General features: G+C 36.8%; 1 protein-coding gene across 11 annotated transcripts in view; it reads left to right on the top strand.

The window, feature by feature from the left end:
* Positions 1-21,383, top strand: part of ARHGAP24 (Rho GTPase activating protein 24) — a 504,620-nt gene that overhangs the window by 348,643 nt on the left and 134,594 nt on the right. For 2 of the 11 annotated variants that reach the window (XM_073237341.1, XM_037021166.2), the window contains exon 1: positions 1,956-2,408. The exons of the other annotated variants lie outside the window; for them this stretch is intronic. The gene's annotated coding sequence lies outside the window, so the exon portion shown is untranslated. Of the gene's footprint in view, positions 1-1,955; positions 2,409-21,383 lie in introns of those variants that run through there. 11 annotated transcript variants of the gene reach the window in all.

The following is a 21,383-nucleotide window of genomic DNA, read 5'->3' as shown; positions in this document are numbered from 1 at the left end:
TTATTGACACATATTAGCAAAAAGAAATTTTTCTGTACCTGCAATGACTTCATTTAAAAAAAAATCAAAATGTGTTTTCCTAAGCATGTCTGTGCTCTTTATAAAAGTCAATTTGCCTAGTGAGTAGTACCGTCAAGCAGTTTTCTTGGTAATTTACATTCTTGTTTTCCCTACCCCCGCTGTTTAAAAACCAAACTTTATTTCCTTTCTTTTTCTGAGAAAGTTATAAGTTACTGAATTTACTCTAAATCTGGGACTCTAGGCCATGCTGACCTCGATTGTAATTTGATCTCCACCATCACCAGTGACAGTGTGCAGGCTAATTATTCTCATCTATGAAATGGGAATAATAACAACTACTTTGTAAAATTACTATGAGGATTAACTGAGAGAATATTCATGACGCTCCCAGCCCCGCCTTCTCCTAAGGCAGTTGCTCACATTGTTAGCTCCTTCCTTGTTCCCCACTGACGTCTTGTCCCTGGTGCCCTCATTCCCCAACAACTGATCTCTAAATAATGCACATGTAATTGTAGGAACCTTAGCATGAAGGCCCAGAAGCATTTGTTACTGAATTAACTCGGCAGTGAATTTGGCATTCCTTCCCCAACCCTTCCTCTTCATTAATCCCCTTGGGCAACCCACTCCAGCACATGAGTGTAGCAGGATACCAGACGAACTGTGAAACCAGCCAGGCACGTGAGCATTTTCTCCCAGGGTTTCAGCTGGTCTGGTTCCGCCTCAAAGACCAGAGCCAGCTCATGTTGCTCACAATGAACTGACTGGCCATGTGGTCACTGCCATCAAGATGCACCACAAGGACAGCAGTTCCATAAAATCTTGAACTCTATTTATAGCCCACTTGAAACAAACACTTCGCTGCGAAGCCCAAGGAGCCCTCCTTGAACATAGAAAGTAATTCACTAGTTCCAGGACCATTTAGGGCAATCAAAGGGGGAAAAATGCAGTAAGTCCATTTTTTTCCACCACTCTGCCTTTACAAAGCATTTGCTCCTACAATTGTCCCATTTCACCCTCACAGCAGGAGGCAGACAAAGCAGCAGCTAGTAACAAATCCTCAGTTTATAGATTCAAGAGGATGCCTAGGAAGTTAGAGAACTTGCTCAAGTTTACATGGCTGGTGAGCAGCGGTGGGTGGAGGAGGGGAGAGGAAACTGGCTGAAGAGTGAGAATAATTTCATGTTAATGCAATCAATCTAAACCTCAGTTAATAATTATTTACTGATAAGAAAAAAATACACAACCAAGAGAAATAATGTTTTGAAATGAACTTGCAAGCTTAAAAATTGTTCATCTCCACTTCAGATAGGAAAAACCAAAGTCTGAGAAATAAAAACCTATAGAGGTTCCACAAGAAAGCATTTATAAACATGCTTGTTTTTGTCTATAACATAAACATGCTGAATGATTATATTTTAGGCAAGAAATACTTTCTTGAAACCTTTCCAAATTAAAATGTGCATAAGTCAAGACAAATCCTGAAAAAGATGGTAAGAATTTTTATATGCAATTTTAATTGACCCTGCCAGTCAGCTCTGAAATACATTTTTACTTTCTTTTTAACAGGGGGTGGAGGTGTTAGCATAATTCCAGTATGTGCATAAAAAAACAAGACTTCATTAATATGAATTAGTTTATGGACCAGAAATAATTTTGTTCTAGAAGAATTATTTTATTTTTATTTTGGCTGATACTTTAATTTCTAAGACTTTTCTTTAAGGCTTGTTACCGGCAAAAGGTATGCAAATACTTCTTTTTGTCTTGAGAAGGCTGTCTGGACGATTAGAATAGCTACACTGATGTCTCTGTGTGTGTGTGTGTGTGTGTGTGTGTGTGTGTGTGTGTGTGTGTGTGTGTGTGTGTGTGTTTGAGAAGAAGAGAGAAATTGTCGCTTAAAGAGTGCCCCTGGGTTAGCAGATTGGCTTGGTGCCATGTTGAGATTCTCAGATTTACTGCTTCTTTGACTAGTGTTGTAGCTCTGATTTATGGAGTTCAGCATCTCTTGAAAGACAAGATGTTTGGAGTTTAGGGTCTTCCTTTGATGGCCTTCCCTCTTCCCCTTTTCCCGTGCACTCTCTTTGCCTGTTTCATCTTGTGGCGACCTTGCAGGACTCAGCGTTTTTACCTGAGCTCAGTAGCTGGGGAGCCCACTAGCGCTGGGGAGAAGGCAGTGGTTTCCATTCCTGGGTGATGGAGTCATGGGAGAAACTGCGCGAACCAGCAGAGTAGGACCCGAGCCGACTGTGCTTTAAGCAGCTCAGGACAGAGCAGCTGCTGTGTCTCCCAGCCTGCAAGTGCAGCCTGCCTTTGCCACTGACCACTGAAGTGTGTATCTGTACACAGTGAGAGCTGAGTGCTGCTTCGTTAATTGGGAGACAAAAGGCCAGGTATTGTTGTTTATTGTGTTTGATATTTTGGGGATATTTATATCACCACCCACACAGGACCTAGGCAAGTGTGTGGTTTTATTTATACCGGTGTTTTCTGTCAGGATCCATTCAGCCCTCCAAAGTATCCAAATTGTGGCAGCCGATTGGCCCTAGGGCTGCTCTTACCCGGAAATATGATCAGCTCAGTGTTATTTTCTTGGATTCTTTCATTAACTGCTGTTGCCAAATGATATAGCTGTTTATGTACAGAGTTCAAGTGCCGATTTGAAAGTATATGAAACCTGTCTCAGATAAAAATCTGAGTTGCTAGTTTTTGGAGTACTTGCTGTGGTTTAATCTTTGCTTTACCCACATTTTAGTGGTTGAAACTTTGGAGAGAGTAAAGTGCTTTAGTCACTGATCTGGTGGTAGAAGTAACATGGTTATTTTCTGTGTTTTTGCTTGTCAAAATAGAGACTTCTGGTTGGCTATTTTATTAGAGTGTGTGTGTGATTTTTTATTTCTAAAAAAACTTATTGAGAACAAAAGAAAACAAATAATGTTTTGCTTTACTTTAATGTACATATATTAGCTCAATCAGGTTATAAAGCTTTTGTTAACAGCATCTTTGAATTTTGGAACTTCACCCTTTGTATACACAAGGACAATACAACTCCAATGTGCATGTGTGCAGGTATGTAGGTACCTATATTTACTATGAGTACAATAGGAATCCAAAAGGTGCTCCCAACTGACCAACCTTAATCCTGTACTAGTTTTGTATGTTAGCTATTTAACTGAACCTATGTAAGATATAAAGGAGATATATTGTATTGTTGTATTTAAACAAATATGCAGGAGATTTGTATTCATGAAACACATGCTCTAGAAAAGGGAAATGCATGAGAATTTGGTGTTATATTAATGGGATAAAAAATATCAAATTTAAAAAGATAATCATTAAGATGAGGAATAATTTGATGGAATACCAAAAAGTGCATCAACTGCTCAAATTTTTACATCTAGTGAAAGAACAATGGCACACTTCAGGAAATCCAGTCAGCAGAAATGAAGCCAAGAACACAAACTCTTAATAAAACATGTTGTCAACCTGTGGAATGTGCATGTCTGTCTTAACGAAGTTGAATTCTGCTGTTAAGATTGATAAAATTAGAATAAAAGGTGTAAATTTTTTAATTTTATTTAAAATTGGTCTTTGGCTGAAAACTAATTATGTAAAATAAGACATTAAAATGCAATGAACATGAAAATTGTTCAAAGCACTTAACAACTAGCATACAATATCAAAACCATCTGTCCTATCGTTGAATTGTGTCCGTTTAGAAAGAAGAGTGATATTCTAAACTAGAATGTCACCTGTTGCTACATACACAGGGACTGCTAAGTTCCTTGGATACTCTCTTTATGGTTTCTTGCTTTCAGACTGTGCTAGAGCACTGGGATGGTGAGCAGAGCACACCCACCTCTAACATTGCCATGCTTTCTATTAAAGTTAACAGCAGCAATAGTTTCATTTGACAAGAATGAAACTTGAGTTGTACAAAGATTTGATGATTGGCCTTTCCATATTGGAACCTGTAGTACCTTGGCTTTTCTGCTTCTATGATCTAAAGTTTGGCTACATCTTTAAGAGGCTTTGACATGATTTTATCTCCATGACTGAAAGTTTGTGATGAAAGGCATGTATTACTGCCTTATAAACATGAGGGTCCACGTCTCTAAGGATTGCAGTCCAATATGCTCAAATGCGGTGTCCATCTGTACCCACGGTCACCTTCCATGCCAAAAAGACTAGAAACTTAATCATCTCTTGATGAACCGTAATCAGTGTAAACAGCCAAGAAAACCTTGAATAGTATCTACATTTATTCTTTAGATAAACTAATTTATCTAAACTAGCTTACTGGGACATGCAAAGAGGCTTAAAAAGGTTTAGAGATTATAGGTACTGACCTCAAAGCACTTGCCGGTCTGTTTAAACACATTTACTTCAATGCAACTAAGCTCTCCTTGTTAAAGGGAAAGATTAGCTTTTATTTATATATTTGATAAGTATCTCTAATTTTTAAAAAAGCTCACCCTTAATACATTGTTTCTAACTCTCTGTGTTCCTTCATTCAGCTTTATACTTTATTCTAGACTTCATACTAGGTCCTGAATTACTGCACCTGTTTTCTTTAGACCTACACTCAATCTCTTCACCCCCGGCAAGAAAGCTATTTATTTCCTGGGACTGGGGAAAGACCCACCTCTCCTGAGCAAGAGATCACAGTTCATTCTGTGATCAAGAAAAGGGAGTGATTAGTGGGAAAAAATGGGGTAAGTGGCTACCAGGCAGGGCATGGCCATGTCTGTAGTGCCTAGCATTCCTGCTATTCATGCTTTCTTATCCATCTAATGGGTAATTAGGCTTGGAAACCTTTATCAACAATTGTGTACCCATACCAACATAGCTGCACTTCCATAAAGACTTTTGGTAAATTGAGATTAAATCTGATTGGCAGTATACAGGACTGGCTTAAAGTGGTAGCAGTAATTTTTATGTGTCTTTACCTTAGCATTAAGGTAATTAAGTTCCATTCTGCCCATTAACTCTTCCCCAAATAGTGCAGACACAGATGAGGTAACAACGCTCACACAGCTTTGATCTGTCACTTACAGATCCCTTAAAGTAGGCCTGGGTTATCTGGGGACAAGAACCATGGAAGGCAGGGCATGCAAAATGACGATTCTTCTGGTAAAATGTCCCTGAGACCACAGTGTCCTGGTAGTCACTGGGCTCTTCTGTGGACCACTAAGCTTTGAGAATTTGACAGCTGGAGGAAGAGCAGATGGCAGCAGGGGATTCTCTACTGGAGACAGAGACTAGAAAGATTTCCTGCAAGTCTGTTCAAGAGTTCTGCCTCATTTCTTGAAACCAGTGTGTGTGCTAAGGGAATGGAATGGGTGGAGTCTGGAAGCTGGAAGACGGGCCCAGACTAACACCACCTGTCACCCTTACCCACCAAAGTAACTTATGTCGAATACATATTTTTACAACAAATACAGTTCCTGTTTTTTAACCCTTTAAATTATTTCTACCTGGGCAGACTTCAAATTTGATTCCATTCTCCACCCAGGCTCCACCTAATAGCCACTCCTTACCACACACAATTTCTTAAAACCTGATAAACGATCAAACTCCTAACATCTTAATAGCCAAATGACATGTAATTCAAATAATTACTTCAAGACAATGTAACGACAACTTCCAAATATTTCTAATGGCCAAGAAACCATCAGCAGGAAATTATTGCAAAGTTTCCTATTATGTGTATATTGAATCTTAAGGGAATGTTCAAGAGTTCTACTCCAATGCATCAAAATTTTTTAAAGGGACACTTTTATATGCTCTTTTCTGATAAAATACTTTCAAGATTAGCATGCTTTGCATATTTTTATGATAAAGTATAAAACAAACTTCAGGTTGTCCCCTCTCTAACTCTTATTCTCTTGTAGAATGGGGTTTCACTTGACTGATCACTCTTAAAAGAACACGTCAGTGCATTATGAGGGATCATTTTGTAGCTATAAGAAATATCTACTTTTCTGAAAATACTGATCACAAATCCGATCACATACCCAAGTGAACAAGTTGCTATGGGAAACACTAAAAAAACCAAAGGGAAGACCCAGACACACCATATGAGACATGAGGGTTTATTGGGACTTACATACTGGCAGCCCAGGAGTGGCCAGCTGGACAACGTTGTGCCCCACTCTCGGGAGGGAACTGCTTATGTGGGGTGAGGAGACAGGCTAAGTGTGAGCTAGGGGACAAAGACTATGTGCTCTGCTAGAAGAGATCATTCTTATGCTACCAGTGCCCCAAGGGACAAAACCTTGGTCAGAGGGTCTGTCTCCCAACAAGGTGTTTCAATCAATAAGGGGGGCCTGGATTTGATCAGCTTCAAGCCATCAACATACCACAGACTTAGCATACAGCCCAAGAGGAGGGGTCGTGTAGACACAGGGTTATTTGGGAATTAAATGTTATAAGTAGACAGTGCTTGTTCTCACAATAGGTTTGTATAAGAACTATTTTATTTTTTTAATGTAGGTTTTATTATTATTCACATGTAGTAAGACCAACAGATCAGAAGGTATTTGCCATTGAAAAGATAGTTTGGGACTCACAATCCCCAGGAAGAGAGGGCATGTCTAGCCACAGGTGTAGAGGGGACCACAGAGGAAAGCACCAAACATGAGAGGCAGAGGGAGAGATGGGAAAAGGAGGCAAGAGCCTTTATTATGGTTTCCTTGGGACGTAATGGGCAAGGCAGGGTAAGCAGGTTTAGGATCCGCTAGTTTGAGTATTTTCAACAGTTTCTGGGACATTAGGGGCTGTCACTAGTAGTCTGGCCCTGAGGTATTTAAGGCAGATGGATATTGGCCCAGAGTGTGAGAGCCAGATAAAGGAAGGCGTTGGGACAAGGGCTCCAAACAGCATATTTGCATATGAAAGGCATGCTACCCAGGAGTCTACTGTTTTTAGGAATTGGCTAGCCCTGGGCGGGCAGTCTTCCCAGGGTCAGCAAGACCCCTGATGTCAAAGCATCAGAAATATAGAAAATGAAAAGGCATGATTAATACAAATTAACACACCCAAACAGAAATAGACTACCTTGTGTTATTTTGTCAAGTGCGGTGTTCACCTAGGTAGTCCACTCTGGACAACAATCTCTTGACACCAAATGTACCTCCTCAATTCAGATACCCTTCCTAGTAAACTCCAGAAAGGTTTTTGTTTCATTGGTGTTTTTTTTTTTTATTTAAAACAACAAAAGCGTTGAAAATACTGAACTTCTTTGCTAAATAATTAGGTACACTTTACTTGTTCTACACACCATTATTATTTGATTTAGAGACAAACAGCAAACACTTCCACATTAGGTTTTGGTAAAACCCTTAATTAGACTGGAATTATTAAAGGACTTTTTTCACATTCACTATTTATTTTTGGTGGGAATCATCTTCTGGCACACAATAACTAATAAATAATTGTTAAATGAACAAGTAAATGATTAAATCAACCAAATTCACTGGCAGGATTTTCTTCATCATTGTTTCCTGTCTGATTTTCACAATAAAGAAATTCAGAAAAAAAGAGTGGAATACATTAATTATTTTGTTCAAACAAAAGCTGAATCTCCTATTATTGAAAAACATCCATAATCACATGTGCCCTTATAAGCAAGCATAAAAATATGGCAAGGGAAAGGCATAAATTGATTAGCAATTGAGTTTCAGCTGAATTGGCAAAACTGTCATTCATAATGTCCCTACTCCTCAAGTCAGCAGCAATATACAGAGGGGTTGAGAACTTTTAATAGTTGAGTAAGATAATTAGCTTACAGAATTAGAATAGATCAACATGTGCTGAAAATAGCAGGTAGTCAAGAAAGGACTCAAATATGATGTTTTTCCTTGTATTATTTTTTCTTTCCATTTTTAAACATTTAGGAAAGAACACATAATATATATGTTATTTCAGTGGAAATGGAATTTTTTTGCTCTAATTTCTCCATTCCAGTTATTGGAATTTCCTACAGGAATTTAGTGACTAATAAATACAGAACTTCAAAAGAGCAAAGGATGATTGGGTTGGCAATAGGTATTGGTACAAGTAGACAGCCATTTGGGAAAAAAAAAAGGGGAGGGCTAATCCTTTACACCAAAATAAATTCTACTGTAGTCAAAGATTTAGATGTAAATTATGAAACTATATGCCTGCTAGAAGGAGGCTTTGGCGTCCTGACTTAGAGAGTAGATGCTATGCCAGCCATGTCCCTGAGCAGCCACGAGCAGGGGTGAAAATGGCATCCAGCTGTTTGAGAGGTGCCTGGGCTTGGTGACAACCACAGAGGGGATCAGAGCAGCAAGGAGGGTGTCAGAAGTGATTCTTTCTCTGTACTAGCTGCCCCATCAGCCTCTGTCTCTCTCAGGCACCTAAGCTCCAGAGATGAAGGAAAGCAAAGATGGTATAAATGAAACCTACTTTCTTTTTTAATTCCCAATCATATATTTTATGTTTTATCCTGGGGCCAGACAAGTGTTAGGAAAAAACTGTAGAATGATATCTTGCCCTTAACACTCCTGATTCTTAATTCTGCACTTGATTGAGGCCTCAAACTGGCATCACTGTTTTTAGAACCTGCAGGTCTCTGAGCTCTGTTTTCCGTTGGTGTGATAGGGAATGAGACACTGTCAGCTGTGCACTGGCCCTTCTGAGTTTCAGACTGGACTGAACCAATTCCAGAAGCTCTCAAAGCCTGGTGGGGAGCAGGGGGGCTTCAGCTGGAAAGCTTTTTCCTTAAGGTTGTGGATTCTTTCTTTTTCACTTCCTTTCCTCTAGTTAATTTCTTTATCCTAGAATTCCTTCCCTCCCATGACCTCTCGTACTACCACACACCATCCTCTGACCCGGATAAAAGAAACACTTATGTCATTCGCGCTGCGTTTCTCAGACTGGCAGGCTGTTGGGAGCAATGTGCAGTGTTCTAGCAACAGATTAAGGCGAATCCACAGCACTTCAAAAGCTCGCAGGCATTGAAGAATCACAGAGGACTGCCTGGTTATATTTGGAACTTCTGCTTGGTGGATTTGTATTCACTAAGAAGCCCAGAAAAGGTTTTAAGCAATATTTTTTTTTGGTTTATTTTTAATAGAATCTTGTAAGAACCATCTTTCTGAAACAGTCATGATGAATTTAGTCAGGACTCTGTGAATAAAGGCCAAATGTGTCTAAGCTAAAATTTAAAAGTAGGGCATATAAAGTTCACTGGCAGCCACAGTAAGGTGACATTATCAGGAATATTTTATATTTGTTAAGAACACAGGTGCTATGGTCAGCTAGACCTATTTTGAAATTCATGAACAAGTTATTTGACTATGGGAAAGATATTTAACCTTTTAAGCCTCAGTTTTTACATCTGCAGTATTAGCATAAATCACATATTTTGAAGCTAAAAAATATATATGGACTAGTCTATAGTAGAAGAAATCATAAAGCTAATCAGCATAGATTGTGAATGGAGATATTTCAGCAAATAGGATTGCCATGATTTTATGGAGGAGTGAGCTTTCTCTAGATCAGACAGTTGGATAAAGTTGGGGAAAGTTACCAGGGAGAATAAGGAAAAAACAATGACATAAAACAGGATAAATCTTACTTTCACAGAAGGTAGATCTGATTATCATAGTATGCAACCTTCCTCCATGAGGCCTAACATGATACCTTACTCATAGCACATGCTTATTTGTGTTTGCAGAATGCGTGGATAAAGGAAAGAAGGAGACGGTAACAGTAATGGTGAAGGAGCTGGAAGGGAGTAGAAAAGAATATGAAACAACACCTCCAAGATGTCTATGGGAAGCACACTGTGTTAGTCAGATTTATCTATAATATTAAACAAAAGAGAGACAACAAACCAAGAGGAATAAATATGTTAGTTCCACTGTATGTTCTTTATCACAGCCCAGAAAGTGAAGTGAGAAACCAGTGTTCTTTGAACATGCAAAGGGGTGACACACCTGTCAAATCAGAAAGAAAGAAACGTGTGAAGTCAGCATGGTTCCTGGCAGAAGTCAAAAGGTGAACCCAGAGCTCAAACGGGAAAGACTATTAATCTTAAAGAAATGTCAAACTGGGACGAGGGCCTCAACATAGAAGAGCCTTTGGCATTTGAAGAGGCGCAGAGCGTCATCATCCCTTGCTTTGCTTTATTTAGTTTTCCCTGGCTTTGCCCATTAAATGCCAATGACGCCATCCATTTATTGTAAGAACTCAGTAACCCCTATGCTTTTCCAAACACCCCTTAAGGGAGTGGTACCACACCCAGTACCAACCATGGAAAGTATAAAAAAATATTATATTCAGAAAAATTGTAAGACCAAGCATCAGAATCCATAACATCACGCCCTTGACTTTCATGGTGTTGGAAGTGTGTTTTTTATTCTTTTAAAATGAAAGCAAAGCCTCTAATTCCTTGTAAATAATTTGTCACTTTGTTCAGGATTGCATTTGAATCGTGCTTGGTGTGAGATTGATTTATATGGACCCATTATTTAGTTAGGAGATGAAAATAGCTTAAATCATACTTGCCTACACCTTCACATATAAATCTGTACAGGTTTTTTTTTCTTCCTACATGTATTCATTGCAAACTTAGTAACTCTTGTAATGTTATTTTCAAAAAATAAAAAATGACTTTATTTCATTGTAGAAAATTGGCCTTGAAAAGAGAAGCCATCAGTTGGGTTGCTAATGAAGCCCGAAGGACGGGAAGAGGTAGAACTGAATGGGACTTCATAGACGAGAGCAGTTTTGCACAAAGGATGGGACTTGGTGGTCTTGGTCCTGTATGTCAGAGGGAGTCCACCAGATGTGCTCTAAACAAGAGCAGCAACAGCAAAAAAGTGATACATAAAATTGTTTTAATGCCTTTACAATTTACTTTAGTTCTATATTTACAAAACTGCTAGGAGCCACCTCAAGTTTATGGTTATGGTTCATTTTCTGAAGGAATTTTGAGCTACAGAAGTATTTGAGAATTTAGAGATTAACAAAAATCTCAGGATATTTTCCTTGAGAGTGTTAAGAGTCATTTGTTCATTTCTAAGGGGAAGTAACAGATACCAAAAACAGTAGATTTAACTAGTTTCATGGTTAACTCCGGCAATTACTCTAGGACCAACCCAAGCTGTCATCTTGGGCAAACCTGAGAAACAAGACCCACCCCTTTGAGTTACCTTATCTGTGTGCGGGATGTTATCCTTACATTCCTTACATTGTACTGAATTGAGTGGTGCACTGGCATTTTCCGTATGTGTCAGAGAGCAGAAAACGGAAGAGGTGTCAGGGAAAAGTTGTTAATACAGTGGCTGTATTACCTTCCTAATGTTGCTGTACCCAGTAAGGTTGCCAGTCATAGTAGGTGAGGGCCTGTCCTGCTGACCTCAGTTTAACTTAATTATCTCTGTAAAGACCTTGCTATTCCCAAATGATTTCACATTGTGAGGTCCTGGGCGCTAGGACTTTAGCATATCTTTATGAGGGGACACAGTTCCACCCATAACATTGGCTCAGAAGAGGTGATAAAGAGAGAGTGGGGGGAAATTCAGAGCTCAGGCCTGGCCTCCTTGTCACCTCCATGCTGTTCTGGGTGTGGCCAGAGCATCAGCATTGTCATTCTCACCTCAGAACTGGGTAGGAAGGTAGAGTCCCAGCCCCAGCTGAGCCCTCACGAAGCCCAAGCTGCCTCTTTGCCTAGATCCCCAGGTGTTTCCTTTGCACATTAGAGTTCAAGAAGAGCTGTTCTAGCTCCTAGAATAAAAGCCCCATTCTCAAACCAAGAAGGACAGCGAAAAAAGGCCATTTTTTTTGTGCACAGGACTCATTAATATGCACCTAGCAAATATAGGCCGTTACTCCAGCACAGCTGTGGAACAGTTATTTGGAAGGGGAGTATTAATCTCAGGATAGTTTTAAGAGTTAAATTTCTATTACCATTCACTGCTGTCACTGTAGAATTTCCCTTAGGCTGAACTCAGAAAGTAATCCTGTACAGAGAGAACTCAAATTATTTTTCCTACAACTTACTTTGCATATAAGTTGCTTCTTTTCAGTCAACCTGGTCTACAATTTGAGCTGACCCAGTTAGCGGAGTCAGACATCTTAATCCTGAAATAAGGCCCACTGAGGGTAAAAACAATGCCCCCAGTATTTGGGAAAAGGTGTGTGAGTTTACAGCATCATCTTCTAAGTGATTAAAAACATGGGAACTTTTGCTTCACCTATTTCTGCCTTTCCATCCCTTCATCTTTGTGCTTCTCTAGGACTGTAATTCAGCCAAAAGCCATTGTTGTGATGTCTATGTTACATGAGGACAAATGGAAAGATAAAACTTTAAATAAAAGAGGCAAAATTAAATTTTGTCCTGCAGTCAGCTTTGACAAGTGCTTATAATAGCAGGGGAACAAATAGAACTTCCCCAGATGAACTCTGAGGGCATGGTTCTCATGGGGGGTGGGGATTTTAAGTGACACAAGATTGTCCACAGAATTAAAATGTGCTCAGGTGGAATCTGTTCCCCTAAAATCCATGATATCAGCAAGTATGCAACATGAGCCATATTCTGATTCCATTAAAACTGCTGCCCTATGGATAATATTGTAGATAAATTTCTCTACATGGGAACACGTCTTTGAAACTGAAAATTAGAGAACTCTTGATAATGTTTATACCATCTCCTCATGAGATTTATATTTGATTCCTAGATAAATACTGGTATTTCTGATCTGTTAGCTTTATCTATATCTTCAGTAGTGAAACTGTACTTTGAAAATGTTGTCATTTAATTGTCTTGATCATCCTTTCTGCTAACATTCTTTATTGAATTTGAAAAATGTCAAGACAGAATAGTGAACATGTACGGTTACTATGTGCCAGCCACTTCCCTAAGTGCTTTACCTACTTAACCACCTCTAGTTCTCACAACAATGTGATAAATTACAGATGAGGAAAATGTGCAGATGAGGAAATTGAGGCAGAGGTTAAATGAGCTGCAGTATCCATTAGTATCAAAGTCAGAATTCCAGATCTGTTTCCAGAGCCCATACTGCCTCTCAAGAAACACAAATGATCATTCTGAATATCTGATTAAAAGGCCAAAATAACCACTTTAAATGTGTTTTTGAAATCTTTTATCACACAACTATTACTGCAGGAGTACCCCCTATTTGTTTTTATTTGTTTGTTTTTTTTGGAGGGTGGAACTGTGTCCTTCCTCAAGTGATATATTTTAGGCACATTTCCTTTCAGACATAAACCAAATTAAGTGTTCTCTGTACCCTCTGTTCCTCCCTAATTCCCTCCCCTCGCCATTTAGCTCTGCCATTCCCCTGCTGTCTTCTTTATTCCCCAGAGGACAGTCCCCCAACCCCCGGGCTGATTCTGCTCTTTCTTTCCTTGCATCTGTTCCTCCTTTTTGTTTCATGTTGTTGCTCTGGTATATGCAATTCTAATAAAAATCATAGGTCCCTTCACCACAAACTCTTCATTGCCTGCAGCATTCTCATGAACAACTAATTACCTTAGATGAGATTTAGTAAATGTTTGATGCCTGCCTGATTCCAGAAGAAGGAGAAACAACAATGACAGCAAATGGTGGCTACTCACATTGCTTTGGGAAAATATAATGAAACAGAATAGACTTAAAAATTATCTTAAATTTGCACAAATTACACAAATTATCTTAAACATGAAAAATACCACTTTGTAAATATATATTGCTTAACATAGTCCTTGCTTCCAAGTACCTTTCTCAAAGGGGAAAGTATATATATATTGATTAGAATTTGAATATCAAAGGATAGAAACTTTCTAGTGGTCCATACCATTAATCAATGTCATTTATCCAAACTTGAATCCTGGATAACAGTATTCATGTTCACACAGAACTTCTTTACCTCTGCTAATAAAGCACTAAACCTGCATTTGTCAGATTAAAATTCCAGCGTTTTTGAGAATGAGTTAATTTCACTCTGTTGACCAAGCATATGGAAAATAAACTATTTTAACTGGGATTAACTTAAAAGCTTTAAAGTGATTTTCTTAGGAAACTCAGTGGTGTATACTGATTGGGGGAAACAGAACAAAACAAAAACAAAAAAGCCATGACAGAATAAACTTAAGTAAACTTCGATATAATTTACTTAAGAACACTACTGCCAAGTCCACAATTACTCAAGGAACATGAGGAATCGTTTCTGAAATGCATTCTAAATCTTGACATTGAGCGGTGATTTCGTGTAACAAAGCCATGAAGAGATAAGCTTTAGAGTGGACCCTGGGCCCAGCTGCCATGCAAGGTGTGATGAACCCAGGGCCGCTGTAGACATCACATTGCACTTGGCCAGTCCCATCCCGCAGGTTCCCAGTCTCATTCTGTATTATTTGCTGCAGATGACTTGTTTCTCACTCATAACTGCTGTGGATACATGGCTTGCAGTTTAGCAGGGTTGGCCCTGATGACTATGACTTTGGCTCTGAAAACTGAAAGGAAGCCCACAGAAGGTGAAATTTTTTAGAGATAAACACACTTCCTGTAATGGACCAATGTTATTGAAATACAGCTTCTATAAATCCAAATTCAAATAAATTTCATTTTGTCTTGTGACATAGCTTGTTGGTAATGGCTATTAAGTTGTCTTAAAACCACTATGTTACCTGATGAAAAAGAAGTTATCCATGTTATGAAGTCCCATAGATGAAGGGCAGAAATAGATAGAAAGATACATTAATTGTGGAATAAGACAGCATTTATCAAATCATCAAACATGAAACTGCTGATCACTTTGGTTACCTTATTTGATTTTAGTCTCTTCTTTTTGGATTTGGTCACTTAAGTGTTACAAAGACCATAAAAATGGACACATTCAAATAGTTACCTTAATATTGAATACAGAAACCACAAAGGATGTTGTTTTATTTACCTCCATTGCACTTTAGACCTACCTATTGTTAGTTTTCAAATGAAATCAGAATTCAGTAGAATATTTTTTAGTAGCACCTATTCTTGAATGTTCAGTAGAATAAAGATTTCAGCATCTCATCAAAACACCCTCATGAAGTTGTGATTATAGAAGTAAGAATAGGGGAGTTGTCTATCAATTCATTTGAATGTCTAGGTATTTTAACATTTTTTAGTGGGCAACCTGATAATCCAGATAAAAGAGGAAACTTCTCCCATTGTTGATGCTCCTATGATTGCCCAGAGAGACCGAGTACACTGTTGTCTCCTGCAACTTATAAATCCCAGCTCTTTAAACGCATTAGGTTGAGTCCCTACTATTGCAGCTTCTAGGAGAGAGGGTGGATCTTTTGCCAGTACTTTTGTTGTTGCTGTTCCTGTAGTTTGTTTGTTTTAATGGTGTGGGAGGATTCATTGAACTAAATGGGCTGAGCTACATAACATGGCACAGTTCTTTGCATTGGCCACATTTATATTTTTTCTGAGTCTCTTTTATACTTATATTTTGTATACCTATTGGACATACTTTCAGATCATATTGTTAGGCAAGAGAGCTAAAACTCATTCTAATTCAAGTTTATATCTCAGGGATAGGGATGAAAAATTGTGTGAAATGTGTGAAGAGTAACTATTCCTTTTGATTTATAAACATTACTTTAAAAAAGATTTCAAATGTGAAAGGGAGTAGAGATCTTTTGTAATTAATTTCATGACAGCATTAGGACAATTGATACTTGGTTCATAAACAGTTTTAAATATTCAAAGCTGTCATTTTAAGCTCTGTTGAAATAAGTACACATGTTTCAACATTGATATAAATTTGGTGAAAATATGTATTTTTCAAAATACACGCCTATGTGCTTTTCAGTATACATTTTTACATACCAAATTATGTTATTTACTTAAAATGGGAAATATGAATAGATTTTTAATCTCTGAAATCAACTGCTGATGCCTTCTAATTTAGTAAATATAGTACATTACAAAATTTCCTATTTCTATCAGATGGATAAAAGTAGAGCATACTCTTTTTATCTTTAATCATCATTTTATATAATTTCACATTTTTCAAGACAAGTTTTTCAAGGAGGAAGTACTGATGAAAGAATTCTCTTTTTATAGTCTTTGGATACTAATACTTTGGGGCTTATATATGATTGAGATGATTAAAAATAATTACACTAGATATTTATTTACCCAAATATAACCATATGAAATGGTCATTGTATCATTTCCATTTTAGCAAAGGAATCAACTGAGTTTTACAGAAATGGACTTACTTGCCCTACTATCAGATAGCAGAGTCTGGGTCAAATTCACTTGGCCTTGAGACCAAAGAGGCCAGGAGCTCTTAAATTCTTGCTTAATCAACCCTCTTAAGTTCAATTTTATAGCCTGCCAAGGAACATTCTGCTGATGTCTAGGTCTGCGGAACACTGCAGAATGAAATGTGTTCCCGACTTTTTATGTACAGGTATGCACAGGTGAGGTGAGAGGAAGAAGTTCTCACCACTGTTTCAACTAAACAAAATTGACTTTATGTATATTGCCATAAATACAAAATCTGCTATATGTGTGTTGGATTTCTGTGTCCAATTTCCTTTGAAGAAGAAATTCTACTAAAAACAAACAAAAACAAATGTACAAACAAAGCTACTGCTGAAAGTGTAACATGGTTAATGATGATAATAATACTATCTAATACATGTATGGGGCTTAGTTAAGGCAGGAACTATTCCAAGTAATTACTGTTGTTATCCAATGAGATAAGTCATTTTTGTATAGATGAGAAACTGAAGAGGTTAAATGACTTATCCAAGGTCTCAAGCTAATAGAAAGTACAGTTGAAATTAGAGTTCAAGCAGTCTGGCTCCAGAATCCGGGTTCTTAAATACTACGCTATGCAGCCTCTGGAGTGTAAATAAGAATACTAGCATTAAATTATTAACAAAAAAAGTAAGTAGTATAGGTCTCACTGTGTACCCAGCGCTGTTCTAAACATTTACATGTGAGCCTGCTTATGTGACCCTTTCCTCTTAGGTAAAAGAGACCAAAAAGAACAGAACATGTCTCTGAAACTGTTGAATATTTTAGATACAATAAAAAAAGTATTCTCTGTGGAACATACATTTTTTAGGTACTGTACTTAAATGATATAAAGGAAGATGCATATGAACCCCTCACAAGGAAATTTCAGGATTTCTCTTCTGAAATAAATAGATATTTAATATAATTTATATCATTCAGGTGTTCAGTGATCTGTCCCCGACTCTGTCCCCTCAGCTGAGTACAGTGGAAGGTAGATGGGAATTCCAGGCCTGTGCTCACTTAGTGCACAAATCCAGCTCTCTCTTTCATTTTTATGAGTTTAAAGTGCCTGCCTGGATTCAGGACATCTTGTTTCAAATCTTGACTGTCTCTTACTCCCCAGTAGATGCTGCACAAATTACTTAATTTGTATTTCTTAGTGGCTGCATCCACAAATTGGAAGGAGTGATATTATATACATCATTGGGCTGTGATGAGAACCAAACAACATAAAACATTTTTGTTGTTATTACAAGACAATAAAGTCTTCCAGGTCTGTGAAATGTACAAAACATTTCAAAACTGCCACTTTCCCTCAATCTAGTCCCATAAAGTGAGGAACAATAAAGAAAAACAAGTCCTTTATTCCATGGTCATGAATTTAACCCATGAGAAGAACCAGCCAGGCGCATTACACACACATCAGCTGTGGCAAAAATAAATCAACATTGTTTGTAGAAGGCCTGTGATGTCTGGATTACCAGCTGTCTGGAAAAAAGAGAACATAGCTTCCTTTTTTGTTTCATGTGGTCTGCCAGCCAGCTGGCATTAGGGAAAGAGGACCGGAGCTCCTGTTGATTGCACATCCATCTATGCTGAGTGCATTGTGTGTAACTCATCATTTGGGCCCCCAGCTTGGTAGTGGATGACATCAGTACCCCCAGTGCACACACAGGAGGCAGAGACATAGGGAGTAAATACCCCAGTCAAGAGCCCACAGTAGTAAATGGGATTCTGACTCCAAATGCAGTCAGGTCACTCACTGCTGCTCTTGGTAATGCTAAATATACTCACCATTGACTAGTTGAAGTTAGAAATAAAAATAAAAAATTTCACATTAAGAAATATCACATTTCACATTAAAACATAAAAATTGTGTAATTAACAAATGCTTGTTGATAAATGGCCTCTAGTTTTTTTCCCATAAAACTTATTCAAAAGCTTCATGTGTCTTTCATTTACATTTTTGTTCTTTCCCTTTCTAATTTTTCATGTTTCTTCTTTATAACTAAGGTAATTATGGAGAGGAAAGCTGTGGAATAATGCATACCTAAGTAAGAAATTTTAAAAGTATGAAATAAATTTTGCATGCATAGGGTTAGAAGTATACTAGACTTTCTTATGAAGATCCATAGGAGACTAACTAAGGGAATGTGATACATTTATCATTGTGTCAAATATGCAAGTTACCATTAGAATTTTTATGACTGCTTTTACACTTTTAAAAGATTAGATTAATGGTACAGTAAGATTTTCTAATTAGGTTAATACTTCCATTAAAGTGCTATACTAGTCAGACAGTTCTTTTATTTTCTCCATATGTCTAATAACATAAAAATAGATTAACAGAATTGAAACCAGGCCATTTGTCAGTAAACCTGCATTCTAGCTTTATGTTCTATTGTTATCTATGATTTACAGGTAAGAAAAAGTTGAGCAGCTAGCAAGTAGCAGAGCTAATATTCAAATTCAAAATGCAAGTAACAAGAGAGGCAAAGGGGACTCATGATAAGAAAAAATTTGGAAGTAGATTCATAATTTTGTACTATAAGTGTTATGACCCATCCATTGTAGATCAGAAGGCAGATTATAGTTTTTAATCATTCTCTGAATAATGTTCACTTTCCTTAGCTAATAAGATAATAAAATTTAACCAAATAATACCAATACTGCTTTACTATTAATTCCAACTGATGAAATAGATCTGAATTTAGAAATTAGTGTTTAATAAAAATAAGAAAAGAAATAATGACTCTTTACAAGTAGCTATATATTTTAAAATAAGTTTCTCACAAATATAAATTTATATCTATTAATGGATAGATATTTTGTGGAAAGTATGTAATTCAAAGCTCAACCTTTTTCATGAATCAACATTTTTCATGTGATTTTCATTAATGTTTGGAGGGAAATTTCTTTAACATGTCTTGTTCTGTAGAATTAATAGTGTAACATTATATATGACATGGAAGATATTACAGTGTTATTAAATTGAAAAAATATGCAACTGTAATTTGAGCAAAATTCAATTGTTTTCAAGATAAAAATTTTTCTACATTATTCTGTGTTCCTAGAATGGAAATAAGATGTGTGTGTGTGTGTGTGTGCAAGCATATGTGTGTGGCATGCACATATGTGTGTATGTGCAAATGTGTATGTGTGTTGTGAGTGGGCAGAGTGGAGCAGAGCGATGTGGGTATTGATAGTGCTTTTTAAAAAAGGGCAAAACATTCCATTTAATTAGATTACATATGTATTAAACTTAATACATTAAAGTATACTATAGAGATCTGAGATTAATTTCTGTTAAAGATATATGGATCCATTATAGATTGGGTCTTCAAACTACTTCCACTTATACTCAAGTCTAATGAGCAGGGCTTCATGTCTAAGAAGTGTGTGAGAAAGTACATTGCTGTATGAAGTTAAAAGGATTGCATAAGTCAATAAAATCAACTTACAATAAAATTATATTTTATCATGGGAGAAATATAATTCTGTCAAAATAAAGAATGCCATGAAATAGCAGAGAATCACATTTACTTACTGCAAACTAACATTAGAAAATTTTTTGAAAATTTGAACCATTGACTATGTAATACAATATTCTAAAACCATTGACTATACGTCATTGATTCCTTTCATAATATATTTAAAAAGGTGGAATTAATGCAAAAATATACATTGAATTATACCTTTTTTTCAGCTTAATATATAAAATTTTATCACTGAGAACTATTTTTCCTCAAGTACAGAATAACTAGAATGTGTATATAAAGAGCTCTAAAACATAGTAACCTCATGTTTTCAAATTTTTCATTGTTTATGAAAATGTAACAATGAATTCTAATTGCTTACTTCTTATGTAAGGAATAAATGAGATAACATACATATACAAAAGCTTCTCCCTAGACTATTGCAGATTATATACCATCTTTATTGATATTGTTATTATGATTTGTGTTAGTATTATGAATAATTTTTTATGCATAATTATATAATAGGGAAATTTTATAAAATAGATTTAGGAATTTATAAGGGAAAAAAGTAATGGTTGAAGACTGACACAAAATCCTGAAATAGCCAACAGCTCTGTACTCAGCATACTATAAGTCATTAATAAATATTTATTGAATGAATGTATAAAATTTCTTCCCTAAATTGCAAAGTGTTAATTTAGGCTGCTTTGTGGTAATATTCTGAGGTTAGGGGATTAAATGAAAACATATCTAATCTTCTTTCTATTCCAGGATGTTAGCATTTGTTAGTAGCAATTCTCACACATACACACACATCACAAACACAATTTTTAGTAGCAAAAAAAAGTACTTATGCCTTGTGTTTTCTAAAGGATTAGATAAAAGGACAGTTTATACCTTCCCTAAATAATGGTTTGAAGTTTTCCATATAAATTGCAGTGGCGGTTATACTTCATTTTAGGTAATTTACTTGGTGGTCTAGGAAATTTTTATCAGCATGAGATTGTTGGTGTACCTTGAAATTCTTTTTTTTTTTTTAATTTCAGTTTTTGCTCAATTGTAGTATGTGGAAATGATGGTAGCCCTGGTGAATCTCAGAGGAGATGGGGCATTGCAAGTGTATGTGTGAGGGATGGGTGAGTGGTGATTGGAGTGAGATAAATGGACTCAATCAATGGCCAATTTATCCCTTCAAATGTCCCATTGCATGGCAACAGTTTGACAGATGTATCATTGAGCAAGAGGTTGGAAAATACTAGTCTGAATTAGTTCCACCTGGATTGTTTTATGCTTTGTAGGATTTATCACTTCCAACTTCACCCTTGCATCAAGAAATAAATACATGTGTCTATGGACAATTTTTTTTTTCCTTTTGCAAGTCAAACTTATTGAACAGTATCTGGGCAATAAAGGATGTTTCTAACTATCCTAACTTTCCTAGAGAAATTATCTTATCTTATCACTCATGATAATTTTCAATCATAATTATGGCTCTAAATATAATTTAAATTATATGTAATTTATGTAGCTTGTGTAAAAATTTTAGTATATATGCAAGAACTCTGTTGTATGCTCAAATATGAACACCAACTTTCATTATGTCTTCACTTTAC

This window comes from Manis javanica, chromosome 5 (assembly GCF_040802235.1).
Source record: "Manis javanica isolate MJ-LG chromosome 5, MJ_LKY, whole genome shotgun sequence".
Classification (NCBI taxonomy): Eukaryota; Metazoa; Chordata; class Mammalia; order Pholidota; family Manidae; genus Manis; species Manis javanica.
Note: the sequence above shows the minus strand (reverse complement) of the source record. Positions and strands in the feature narration are given on the sequence as shown.